The 14,734-nt window shown below is 31.9% G+C and overlaps 1 protein-coding gene across 1 annotated transcript in view; it reads right to left on the bottom strand.

The window, feature by feature from the left end:
• LOC111407773 overlaps positions 1 to 4,213 on the bottom strand; it is an 11,399-nt gene extending 7,186 nt beyond the window's left edge. The window contains exon 1 of the mRNA XM_023037438.1: positions 4,195 to 4,213. The gene's annotated coding sequence lies outside the window, so the exon portion shown is untranslated. The remainder of the gene's footprint in view (positions 1 to 4,194) is intronic.
• Positions 4,214 to 14,734: the final 10,521 nt, after the last annotated feature.

The raw sequence follows: 14,734 nt of genomic DNA, 5'->3' as shown, positions 1-14,734 counted from the left end.
ATTTATTTATTTATTTATTTATTTATTATTATTATTATTTTGGGATAAGAATGAGGCTCAAACAAGGGCTAAATATTATCAATCAAGAATTGGAATGTTTTATTAATGAACTGTATAATTTCTGTTTAAGCAAATATAAAAATAATGAAGGCCTTCGTTCCTCTACAAGCTATGCTGCAACTTTTAAAGGTAAAGCTTCTTTTTTATTTCGAGATAGTTATAAAAGGTCATGGCGAGCATATTTTAACATTGGCACGGACACTTCACATACTGAATTAGAAATATATTATCAATTCGATCACTATAATTTAATTCCTGAAGACGAAGTATTAAATTTTAGATATCTTAATATGGCGGAAAATAAACGAGAGATCCTACTCAATAATATAAAAAATGGCAAGAAATTTACTAACAGTTCCGATATCAACATTGGCATTCGGATATTTTTTTAGTGTAGGTGACAAGGCATTGGATGAAAGAATGTCAATGCTCAAGTAAGACATTTTAGAAGCTCTTATATGCTTGAAAGATTAGATATTCACCGCTAAGAGAGAATGCAAAATAAAATGATTAACAACATCACTTGAGATTTCAAACAAGTAATGCCCTTGTACACCGAGTCACTCCCCTCACATGAGGGGAGGAGCCCACGCCCAATTAACGCGCGGCCCCATCCCCTGTGAAGGGGCTGTACACCGAGGTGGCATTACTCATTTCAAACACCTTGCAAAAGAAGTCTTAGAAGACTAATTTGCGAACATAATGATTTAAACAATTGAATTATAGTCGAGTGCCAACTTAGTCGAACTATTCCTAAATTATATATACACAAATGATTGGTGTTGAGTACATGCCAATCTAGTTGGGATAACTTTAACTGTAGTTACTCAGTTGTAGCATATTTTAGAATTATTTATTTATTATTATTATTTTTTTTTATGAAGTTTGAAACAAATCAATATGAATCAATGCAATTTTTTGCATATGTTAACGTTAATATTATCTTTGTTATTTATTCTTCATTTTGTAGTTAAAATTTATATCAAATAAATGATGATTTTCCTACCGCAAGCATCATTGGGGCGGCTGCAAGTTCAGTTTTAAATTTAAACTGCCAAACTGTTTAATGGACTAAAAAATACTGATAATAAAATATTAAAAGAATTAAGCTGCATGATTGATATTAAAATCTTATTTATAAGCTGATTATTGTTTAAAATAAAATTCTTTTACCTCTACAATGTACAATTAAATTTTTGCAATCTAAGAATATATGGGAAACAAAAAATGTTGAAATTTATCCTGAGACCAATTTATCTGGTAATTGATGTTTAAAAATACGGCCTTTTATAAGAAGAAAGTGACAACCTTAAATTAAACATATGTTTGGTCACTATTAAAATTAAAATTTATTTTTCTCCCTCTGTTTTATCTAATACACATTCTCCAACAAAATAATATTGCACATTTTTCCAAAACTTTTTCTTTTTTTTAAATCACACATTCTTTGAAAAAAAAAAAAAACTTTTCTAACCAGTATAGTTTCAAATATTAAGCGCCAAATAAGGTGTTACGCTACCGCGACAGCTTCAGTGCTTGTTTGGTAAATATTTTGATAATTAATTTTTTGACCGTTAGAGATAAAGTGGATCTTACATGTGAGAGAAGAATTCAAAAATGACGGTCGAAATAGTGAAATAACGGTTAAAAAATTAATTTTAATTAGTTTTTAAACTGTATCAAACAAGCTCTCAATTTAAGGTTGTCACAGTTTAGCCTCCAGCCCGGCCCGAAGACCTCATGAAATTGAGAAATTCAGGTCTGGTCCTCTAAAAAAAGGAGCAAATCAGATCAATACAAGAAAACAAATTAAAACCTTCCATAATCGTAATTAATATGCTGACAAAAACCCCAAAATTACCAAACCTCCCATAGCCTGTCATTTATAGAAAATGTTTTGCCATAGTAATATTTCAAATGACTCCCAAAATGACAGAATTGTCAAACGGCAAATCACAATTGATCAGTGGAACAAACGGTTTTTCCAACAACCAACACAGAATTGCCAAGTGGCAATTCGATCACCCAGAATGTCACCCTGAGTGTTAAAGTAGCAAAACTATTATAGAAAACCCTAACCATCCACCACGCGATTAAGAAGAAACCCGCTTCATCCACAGGAAAGAAAAAGGCAATTCACCCACCTATTGACGGCCCCCACACATGTGACACCACTGATTAGTAACTTGAACCATGGTTGAAGAAAATGAATCAAAGGGGATGAAGAGAAAATCAAGTTTAAGTTTCTTTACAAGTTTAAACCTAATGTTAATTCATATTTTCAATGTTTTAAACTTGTTTATGACTTTTATTTTGAAATGCTTATAATATTGTGTATTGTACCTTATGTTTTGTGCTTGTTTTCCTAAAAATCGGAGCAATTTAATGTTAGATATAATCCATAAAATGCTACGTGGATTCCTATTTATGAAATGTCAATTTCTGCTTATGGAGCTCCTTATTTCTTTTACCAATTAGAGGTCATATAGTTAGGATATGTTGCATTAGATGGAGGAAAATCTGAACTCTAGATTCCATTTAAATATTATTGATATTGTTTCTTTCTATTAGTTATTGGAGAGTAGCTGAATGTTTTGGTCAGCTTTGTTCATCCTATTCTGGTCATGCTTTGCTCAGCAATATATTGCTTCACCCAGACAAAAAAATTTGCAGCCATATACAATTCTTTCATGTTGTATATTTGCTATATTTAATCAGCTCTACCTGTTTAACATTACATTTCATTTTTCTCTCTCCTATTTTCAATCACACAATCTTCTATAAAATAGTATTGCACGTAAATAAATTTTTTTTTTTAACTACTCATTTTTCGGAAAAAATACGATTCCACCCATTTTCTTTTCCACAAAATGGGGGCCAAATGGAAATATTATTTGTCACTTTTTGATTTGTTGTAACTTTTTTAACTTTTGAAGATAATATGTTAGTTAATTGAAGTGAAACGTAATCACAATCAGAGAACATGTAAAATAAAATCAACCATCCCCTAAATTTATTCTGAGATTTTGCTTGGTGTTAAATATGGTTTATGATGCAAAACACAATTAGGTGTCAAATGAGAGGCGAACGTGATTGTTGATGAGACACAGAAGACGATGTATCGATAAGGCAATAACCTGTAAATGGTATTGAAAATATGTTAGATGACAGATAATTTGTGTAAGACTAACAAGCTTTGATTAACAATGATGGTGTTTGTACACTTATTATTATTATTGACATTTGCATTTTTTGGCCTTTTCATTATAAAGTGCATAACTTGTTGTGCCACTTTTTAATTAACATATCGGAATCAATCAATTTCTAATATAACAATGCATCTTTGATAAGCTTTCAATTTGCTTGTAAGAATTTCTTTTAGATGTTAATTTATTTTGTGTTGTGTTGACTGTTAATTAAGCTTCGTGATAGAGAAAATGAAGTTCTAAATCACTTTTTATTAAAAAGTGACGTAGTGATATATGTAGCTGAGGCATCCCAATAGACTAGTAGACTTGACCCTTGAATCTTGTTACTGCATGACCTGATGAATTTGGTTAGGCTCTTGTCATCTATTTTCATTCTTCAACTTTTTTGACGACATGAAGCCTTCCCTCTCCATCTATCTAACCTTGGATGGAAAGATAGAGGCCTTTGGTGTCCCCTGTAGTTAAGAATTGGGGTCTCAATATCGCTAGCCAACATTGCAAAATTAAAAAGTCTCACTTTGTTTACACAATATTTTTCACTTTCAAAATACTTTTTCATATGATTTTTTAAGAGACTTGTGATTTTAGGAATATTTCTGTATGTTGCCAATGGAAGTTTTCAAAGTTGTGGGCAATCCTCGAGCCTATATAAATTTCTGTGGGCCAATTTTGGTTCGACTCGCTAATTTGCACTACCAAGTTACCTAGGGGCCAGATTATCTAAGCCCATCCGTTTAAACACCTATAATTTATGAGAAAATTATCTAAAACCCTACTTCTCAAGTTTACAATTCAAAAGCAAGGGGATAAAGTTTAAAATTCATAAATTAGGTTGTAATTGCCCATTTTTAAATTAATAAAAACAAAGTTATTTTGTTAACCGTTTATCTATGGGATCTAATTTGGACCGTCCACATTTTTCAACTCTCTCTCTCTCTCTCTCTCTACCATGTCATTCAAACCACGTCCCTCCCTATACCATATAGAAAACCCCCTTTCCCTCTCTCTACAATACAGAAACCTACATCTCTTTCTCTCTACCATACATAACTCATCTTTCTCTTTCTCTACCATTTTCAACCATACAATACTTCTTCATACAACTCCCAATCGTCGTCATTATCATCGGAGATTCATCATGAAATAACCATATTACATCTTAAGGTTCAACTATAGTATTTTAAAATGGTTAGAACTCGTTTTGTTGATGTGAATATAATGGAGAAGGATAAAGGAAAGAGGAAAAAAGTTGTCAGAGATTCTTCTTCAGCAAAGAGAGTCAAAATGCCAGACTCTGGCGGGAAATCCATGAAGAAGGTAAAATCTGATTATGTGTCTTGATATGTGAAATTTGTGACCTATTTTTGACTAATTTGTGATTTGATTTGGGTAATTTTGCAATCGAAATATCATCTTGTAACCTATTTTGGGTATTTTGTAATTTGAAGGGTTTATGACTTATTTTGTATACTGTTTTATCAATTACTATTTATGTGAACTGAATATATTTTCTAAAGTGTGCTGGATTTTCCGTGAATAAAATACGTGTTATGACTATCTACTATTATGTGTTATGATTTTGAAGAATTTGTGATCAACTATTTATCATCTGAATATTAATATGTTGGTCACAGTGAAATGTTTATGGATTGGAGGTCACATTAACATGTCTCACATTACGATCGCGTGGGAATGTAAATATTTAATAAAACCAAGGAATTGGTTCTTTGGGAAGATCACTATAACACCAATATAGAGTGTCATCATGTACTTTGTAATGAAATTAATTACTACCTAGAGGGAAATTCTAGAAAACACGTTTCTTAGTACAGTCACACCTGATTCACCATGTCTTGCTACAAGAGGTAAAGCAACCTATCAAGCAAAAAATGTGGTTCAACATACATGAGAGATATATTTAGTTCTCCATTGCTGAATCCTATTTGGCCACTGGATTGCGGTATGATGGGGGTCGATGATCGATCGGTGTTAGATGAAAAACGTCTGTAGTAAAGGATGCATATTTTAGGGACTTAAAAGTTGTCATAAGTGAAGATGTCAAAAGAGTATATCTTTCATTGAACGATGCACTAGACCATGACATGGTTAAGATTGAGATTATTTATTTTATCACCTCTTATCTTTTTCCTACCTCTTACTCGAAGGCAGTGGATCAATATTATTTGCACTTGCAAATAATTTTGCCACCCTTGAAATGTTCCCTTGGGGAAAATATTTGTTTAAAACCACATTATCGTTACTAAAGAAGGGATTATCAAAATGACCAAGCCAGCTACTATAGATTGACAAATTTTTAGTAGTTTTCCATCTTATGTCAAATAGGTTGTGATAAACGACATTCATCCATCTGAAGTAGAGCTCACAAAGCCATATATGACAGGTTTTAACTATGAATTTCAGATATATTATGACATGAAATATGCTTGTGACCTAAAGTATTCATGTTCATAAAGTCACGTATCTCTTATGATTATGATATGAAATATGTGATTTGTGACTTTTCTTCATATATTTTTTGACTTGATTTATTTCATTTTTCTAACTAAGTTCATTGTTCTGTATGCTATGTACGATCGACAGACGTGTAGTACTTGAAGCTTAGACAACAAAATCAAAACATTAGGATCTATAAAACTCAAGTGGGCACAAGTGGGTCTACTTCCCACTGTCAAAGGTACATGTTCAAGATCCAAACGATGATTTTGTAGATCCATTACTGCAAAAATAGAAAGGGGCTGCTAGCTTTAGCATTCATGTTGTCCATCATCTTGATTGCTAATGTGTCGAAGTAATTAATTTCATCATTTACAAGCATAAGAGCCATTTTATATACAATCCCACTGACAAAATGTATCAGGAATGTGGTAGATTGAAGTAGTTGATAGATGAGGAAATAACTAAGCTTCGAGTGGAGAACAAATGGCTGAAAGAGGAGTTTATGTCGATGAAGTTAGAGCTGCCTGGCATGAATGACGAAGTGCATCATTCAAAAAGTTCTTTGAAACTTAATAAAGTCATTCGGATTCAGAATGTGTTGAAAGATGGCTTGAGCGACATCAGGTCGTCTCTTAAATCTTTTGTTGAATCTTTGTTTGATATTTTATCTTCGGTGATGGATGAAGTTCAGATGAAGTAAAGTGGTAAAGATGGTTCGAGGGAACAAAAGTCAAAAGTGATGATGTCACATCAAACCTGAGCTAAAAGATGATGATGTGGTTGAAAAAAAGAACAAAGTTACATGGCACCTGAGTTTTCATATGACTTCCATGAGATCTACATTCTCTAATCTCCTTCATTTGATCTAGGTATTGGTTTTTCGCAGTCTTAAAATCTCTAATGATACATTCTTTGCTAGTAAAGAAATGTAGGAGTAGGTTGATGAGGTTATTGCACGTGTAGAGGAGTTTACTGAACTTTGTATCGAAGATGTCAGCTTAATTAAATATTTAGCCCCCATTTGTTTCCCAATTTTGTCCATTAAAATGAAAAATATGACCGTTATCCATCATATCAAGTCACCATATTTGACTTTCTATCTCTTATGTGGGGGCCCGTAATGACTATATTTTTCATTTTCATTTTTACATTAATGTGTACCAAACGCTGCCTTAGTATTTCATATTATAAATTTAGATTGATTGTCATACACTAATTTGAGAACATTTCCTTTTATATTTTTTAATTAGGAAGATACGTCCGCACCTCCATCATCTAGACTGCTTGTGAAGAGAGCACAAAAGGCATTAAAAACTTTGCAGTCACATTTCTTTAAGGTCGATCCATGTCATACCACTACTGGGGCAAAATCAAAATCGAAAAATATTCCGTTGCAAATTTATTCGAAGGAAGTTGATAGTGCAGATTTAAGTTCATTCCAAAATTGGTTTGATAAAGGGGTTTGATAAAGGATACAAATTCAAGAACATGTACATTAAATGTAGATTATAAGTGGTTTTGTGTCAAGTGTGACATGTCAATATTTTATTTGACCATAGCATTGTTGGTCACAAAGAAATAACTTGGTCACAATCTTATTTATTTGTTTAATGAGTGCATACATGTGTGTATAGGGAAAAGTTCAACGATGCAGATAATGTGATAAGTCCTCAACTTATGTGTGGTAATGTCCTTGTTTACCATAAAACTTGGTGGCATACTTTGATTTTTCTAATTCAACATTGAGTAGTATGGTACAATATTGCTACCATTTTTCACATATGTATATTAGTTTACATCACTCACGTATGTTCTTTGTTATTATGACTCTTGGATGCATGCTTTCGTTATACAAGACAACTTGTCAAGTTTGGTGAAGGTGTGAAAATGGAAGCAACAACTACAAGCTGTATATTTGATATAATAATCCAGACGTTATACTCCAAATTTGTTCACGATCCTAGCATTGTGAATGAGAAGGATGACCTAATCAAACCATCAATAGTGAACGGTTATCATTCAACACTGCTTGAAGAGAAGTTGAATCCATGTTGATGCCCATTATGCCTACAAATTATGCTCATTAGATGCTAGGGCAGTTTGACATTAATAATCACATCTTGTATGTATTCAATTCAACTAAAAAATCATACAAGGATAATAAGGTTCATGAAAGGGTCTTACCACTTGTGAAGACCCTTACACATCTACTAAAAATGGTCGGACTATGGACGAAAACTATTGATGATATGTCGGGACATATCCAAAGACTTGTGTGTTAACGTTGTCAATGGTTTACCTCACCAAGAAAATGGGTAAGTTTCATTATGGGCATTACAAATTTTGTCATTTTTCATCAATATTTTATAGTTACTATGGCTCGTCTATTTAAATATTACATGCATGATTCTAGTGTTTCCATAAAAGTATGCATAGTATTTGTTGCACAATGATCTTGCCAAAATGCCTTTGTCATTTGATGTTGGGGATGCCATACTTAAAATTGTTCCTTTGTTGTTCAAAAATAGACAACTAAGCAGGTTGTAAAGAGAAAATCAAAGTCAGAAGACTAAACTATTGTTGACGGAATTCTTTTTATGATTGACGGAATTCTTTTTATGATTGACTAGGTTGATAGCTGTTCAGAATTAGACAAATAAGCGTTTATATAATGTAGTCAATAGATGTTATCTTTATAATATGTTTTTGAATTGAGTGCAAATTTGTTTTTCTCAAGTAGTTGGTACAATGGAGGTAAAAGTATTAGTTTTTATGTGAATGATTTTGTTTATACCATCTAAGCATTTTATGGAGGTAAAAGTTTATATTTGCATGTGTCTGAACAAGTTACAAATAGTTACATATGGTTAATGTCTTACATAATAGCAAGTCACAAATGGTCACAAATAGCAACCGTTGGTTAACATGTTACATACTAATAGGTCACAAATGATTGTGTAGCTTAATGTATAGGAGTTACACATTTGTCATAAATAGTAAACATAGAATTGGTCACATCTAGTCGAAGATAACATTCAGAGTTAGTTTGAGCACGCAAATTAATTAAATCAAATTTTATTCATAGTCCATCACAGGCAACCACAGTAAAAAAAAATAAAAATAAAAAACCTATAATTTATTATCGTCTTTTATGCTAGAAATGGTCACAAATAGTCACAATCATCACAAACAAAGTCACAATCAATGTCTTGTTATCCAGAAACACCTTTGACATCTTGAAATAAAATCCAAACTCTATACTTAAGTCTGTCAACTCAATTGGCAATCAAATGAAACAATTTGCAATTACACAGAATATCCTCACGTAAAAATTATGATAATCTATTTGGATTTCTTTGGATCTTTCTTCGCTTTCAATTTTTTCATGTTCTAGTTAAGGGGCACCATGTTCTTGCATAACTGAGGATTGTGAGTCTGTGACCGGATTTCACCGCATCTTTCACATTTCATAACTTGTGATCTTTCACATGTTGCCTCCTCTTTCTCAATAAGGAGATCAAAATTTCTTTTTCTATTTGAAGTAAGCACAACTCTATTATTCACATCTTTCGACAAACTCCATTCTTATTTGTTAGTTGCAAGAAAAACTATCTCTTTGTAGGTATTCAGATATACATTTCTTATCTAATACACCAAGCAAAGTTGTACACATCCAGCTTCAATGTTGCTAACATTGCCAGTGCATGTGGATATGGAAGTTGATCTATTTGAAACATTCTACAACTACATGTATGTTGGGTTATATCAATCATGCATGATGAAGAATTGTTCCTCACTTCAAACTAAGTGTGACTTGCAGGTGAAACCCGAAAATAAAAAATATTTAAAGTTATACTTGTGAACAACATAATAAACACACTTCGCTGTCTTTACTTTTAGATTTCTCACGTCGTTGCTCATTTTCCTCAGTAGCTTCTCATATTTGGTTGCAAGCTTTGTGAAAGTGTCATGTGTGTTAACCTTATGCTTGTAAAACTAAGATTGGATTGTTTGTCCCAATGATTCTAAGAGTGCTTGAATAGGGAAATTCTTTGCCACCTTCGTCGCTGTATTTACAAATTCAACTATGTTTCATGTCATAATAGAGTATCTATTGGTTGGCATGTGCAATCTTCACCGTTTTTCATATCCAACATCCACCTAGAAAATAATTTTAGCTCTTAATAATATATTCAAGTATAAGTAACAATAGGCTCATAGTTAACACTAAAACGTTCACAAATAGTCAGTATCATTACACAATAGGTCACAGATGATCACATTTATAAAATATATCATATTTCAATTGTAAAAGAGACCACATACTAAATATCCACTAATAAAATTCATTCATAATGATGTTTTAATTTCATGTAACAATAAATGAAATATAATTCATCCATTAAACATGCATGGTTACAAATAGTTACGAATATTCACGGACATTTCATAATATCACAAAACAAGTCAAATGAAGTCATAATATACGTTACAGACAATTACATGCCAAATATCCCTTGATCTCTTCATTAATTGAGACTAATTGCTGTCTGTGGTATTTAAATTCATCCACTATATACGCTCTTCCAGCAAAATTGAAAGAATGTGTGACATTGTGACTTGATTTTATGTAATGGGTCTTCAAATTTTTAAGCAAATGGTATGAACATATCCCATGCATTGCCTCTGAATGTAAGAATTCAATGATGTTTCTTATGTTATTGTGACTATCTGATAATATACATAATTCGTCTCTTGATCCATAAGCCCTCTTCAATATCTCAAGAAACTATCTCCATGACTTATCATTTTCATTATCCTCAATCCTAAAAACTATATTATTAAGATGTTGTTTTGCATCTTATGTACAAGCTTTGAAGAGTGTACCCCCATAGTGAGAGAATTTAAATACGTGCTATCACCTACAATAATTGGTCTACAATATTTCAAACCAACGATTGATGTACAAAGCCATAAAATAATATTTAAATCTATCTAAATGATTTATTTATATTCTTGTGACTATCCCTATGTTCAACTGTTGCGGTATAAAAAAAGAAGAAGGTAGCAATTGAAATGATGTCATTGGATCACCTCTAATCAATTTTAATGTCCGTTCACATGACCTCCATCATTTTACATAATTCACCAATACTCCATATTTATGTAACATGTCATTCGAGATATCATTAGGAGTGTATACTATACGTGAAGAACTGTATTTGTATCTGATGCATTTTGACATGATTGAGCTAGATGCTTGTCGATGAGATTCTGAAACAGTGTTTATCTAGCATGTGTGACCATTACACATTCCCCTGATCTTAAACATTTTTTTTCCTTCCAAATGTGAATATCTAAATATCTATTTGCAATAATTATTTTTTACATTTTATCACGTACTCTTTCTCATTTGATCTCAATATCTTATATTCAAACTTGTTTTTTATGGCATAGAAGGTCAAGCTTATTTTTAGTATGTTATTGTTGCAAAAAACATTTCCCTCCACTACTACTGTAGCATAAGCTTTGGATACCAATATCACATCTTCTTCAATGTTTTCTTTTTCAATGGTCACCAATGAGTCACTAATTTCTTGAGCTATTTGTTGTAAAGAAAACACATTAGCTGATAACTCAACGGAAGTAGTCCACGTCTATGGACATTGCAATGCATATTTTTGACTGCCATGAATCTATAGTAATAACATCAACCATAATAGGATAACCCGATACAATGCCATCTAGAGATTTTAACCTCAAATACTTTAGGACATTATTATTGCACTGAATCCGGATGAGAGGTAAACTAGAATCCAAAGAATATGTCATTTTCATAGCTACTTTTGCATGATTAAGACCCATTTCTGAAATAACAAGCTCATCCGATTCTTCATACTTGCACGTATCATTCACTAGTATAAATGACATGTGACCTCCGTACAAGGCAAATGTGTAAAAGTGCCATCTCTAATCACACACAAAAAACAACATTTCACATTTAATTCATTAATATCAGGAAACATTCAAATGTAATGGAGATAGTTAGTAGTATAACATATCGAAATAATATGTCAAACATAGATCAATCCAAGACACATTTTTACATTTAATATGGACATATTGACGTACAGTCAAGACTTGCAGGTTCACTATGAGTAGATTTGAATGAAATGATATTGGCTATAGATCAGGATAAAGAAGTCTCAAATAGATCAATACAGGAAACATAATTTCATAGCTAAATATAAATATAATCACATACAGTTAACAATTGTAGGGCCACAGAGAGTCAATTTCAATGCAATGACATTGATCACAGATTAAACTAATTCCACTTATGAACTTTAAGACCTTTAACACATAGGTTACTAACTATTCAATTCAATATTCACAACTAGATGTATCAATGTGAATGCACCACATAAACGATTATAGGTAGTCACATATCAACAAGTTCATAGCTGTAAATTGAAAATAAAAATTGCACAATATCAATGGTTAATGAGAAAACATGTCGCACATTGGTTAAAATAATGCAAGTTATTGTTCACAACGAGAAATCTCTGATCATGGTTAGAAAAATGTTTCATTCGATTTGAAAACACCAATGTCTTTAAAATCATAAGATTATATTAAGCTATTATAAATTTACCCTATCATCACAAAAGTTCAATTTTTGTTTCGAGAAAATCCAATTCCTCCACAGCTGAGCTTCAACTTCTCTAGAAAAATGAAAATCAGAAGTATGTCGATAGGATTGTGACCTTATTCATTGATTATGACTCGAAATCGAGGATTAACGGTGATTATAAATTTACTTTCGAAATCAGACTACAGAAGTTCAATTTTTGCTTGGAAAAAAAATACAATTCCTCCGCAGTCGAGCTTCAACGTTTCTAGAACAATAAAAATCAAAGTATGTCTATGGAATTGTGACCTCATTCATTGATTGTGGCTCGAAATCCAGGAAAATGATTAAATTTTGTGATTTTGGAGAGTTTTTAGTGGGCTAGGATTTGTAGAGAAAGAAAATCATGTTCGATTGTGGGAGGAGAGTGAGAAATATCTTTTAAATATAGTATAATAACTGATTTATCGGAGATAATTTAGTATAGCATATTTAATCCAAATATAGTGTATATTATAATATAATTATATTTTAATATTTTGATTTGCCACCTGATTTATGAAAGTTTTTAAAGAGTTTGTCAATTTTGAAAAGTGGTTTTTATAATGTAGTAATAGTGTTCCCATAATTTATTTGGTTGGAAACTTGAAAACAAAACCCACAACTGCACTCCAATTTTGTATATTTATACAATACTTGGTTGAGAAACAAATGCATGTTATGAAAACTTTATTGTACTCTTAAAATATGAAATTTAGTTGTCCTTGTCACTATTTAAATGGTATGAGTTTTATTTATTTGTATTTGTGTCACTATTTAATAAGTGGACTCCAATTATTTAGCCCCTATTTGGTGGCCATTTTTGGGGAACATATTGTTTTGAATAGTGAATTTTTAGAGAACATGTAGTAAAAAAGTAGTGAAAATTTTTATGCTTACGAGAAAAAATGGTTCGAACGAATGGGGGAAAAATATGGGCTTAAACAATGGTATGAAGTATTGACTATACATATATATAATTTTTTTTTTTTTTTTGGATTAATAGAAGAAAACATCCAAGAAGCATTTCCAAGTGCGATATACCCCCATATCTATTGAAAATAATAGAAAACCCCCTAATTGAAACCTTTTGTATGAAATACAATATTTTTTTGTTAGTTTAACTATTAAAAAGTAAAAATTGCTAAAATTAAAAAGAAATAATTGCAGCCAGGATTATAGCAAAAAACCCCTAGAAATGTTTCCTTATACAATATATCCCATACATATTGGAAATCACAGAAAACCCCATAATTTAAACCTTTTGTGCAAAATACAACATTTTTTGTGTGGAAAACTCTCTATCGTCCAATTCTATTAATTTTACCATTAAAAATAGTAAAGATTGCCAAAACTAAAATGAAATAATTGCAATTATGTCCCAAACTTTTTTTTTTGGATAAATTACACAAAAATCTTTTATTTATACCACCCGCAATCCCAAATCTTTACAACTTTATCTTCTTACTCTCCTGCCTCACCCCACACTCACCATTCTTTATTGTCCAATATTTTCATCTTCTCTTCTTCATTAATTACAAGAAAATTAAGAAATGATAATTACGATATAACCAAATGTCCTAATGTTTACTAATTCAAACTTAATGTTTCTTGAAAGTTAGACATTGGTGTGAAGCTGTTCATGCTTTTGTTGCTTTCATTGATGAGTCTATGCGGAGTGGAAGTAGAGGACGGGAATTTGTGCTTTGCAATAAATAAGAAGGTATATTAGACATGAAAACATTTCTAGGGGATTTTCTGCTATTAATCTATTATTTTTTTGTGACTCACGAGTAGGGATGTAAACGAGCCGAGCCGAGCCGGCTCGCGAGCCGAAATCTTGGGCTCGGGCTCGGCTCGAGGAAATCACAACGGGCTTTTTTTGGGCCCGAGCCGAGCCGAGCCAAAGCTCGCCCAAAAAAAGAAGGCTCGGCCCGAGCTTTTGGCTCGGGCTTTTTACGAGCCGAGCCTGCTCGGCTCGGGCCGGCTTGGTTTTTTTTTTTTTTTTTTTTAATGACATTTTTTTTATATGCTAATTGTTGAATGACATTTTTTTGAAAGAATTTAAAAATTGCATCATTTATTATTTATACAAATTACAAATTAAATAAAAGTACAACTTTCAAAATTATGTAATTTATACGAATAACAAAATAAATAAAAGTTACAAATTACAACCCTCCTCCTTTTTCCGGGCTTGGGACCGGCTACAATCAACGTAGGCGGAGTTAAAATTGTACACGAATAAAATATTTCGTGTACAATTTTTTTGAATCAAATAAATTTAAAAAATACATTTCTTAAAGAAAAATAATTAATTTAAAAACTTACAACATCC

Source organism: Olea europaea, chromosome 13 (genome assembly GCF_002742605.1).
Source record: "Olea europaea var. sylvestris chromosome 13, O_europaea_v1, whole genome shotgun sequence".
In the NCBI taxonomy this organism is placed as follows: domain Eukaryota; kingdom Viridiplantae; phylum Streptophyta; class Magnoliopsida; order Lamiales; family Oleaceae; genus Olea; species Olea europaea.
This window is presented reverse-complemented; position numbering and strand designations above follow the sequence as displayed.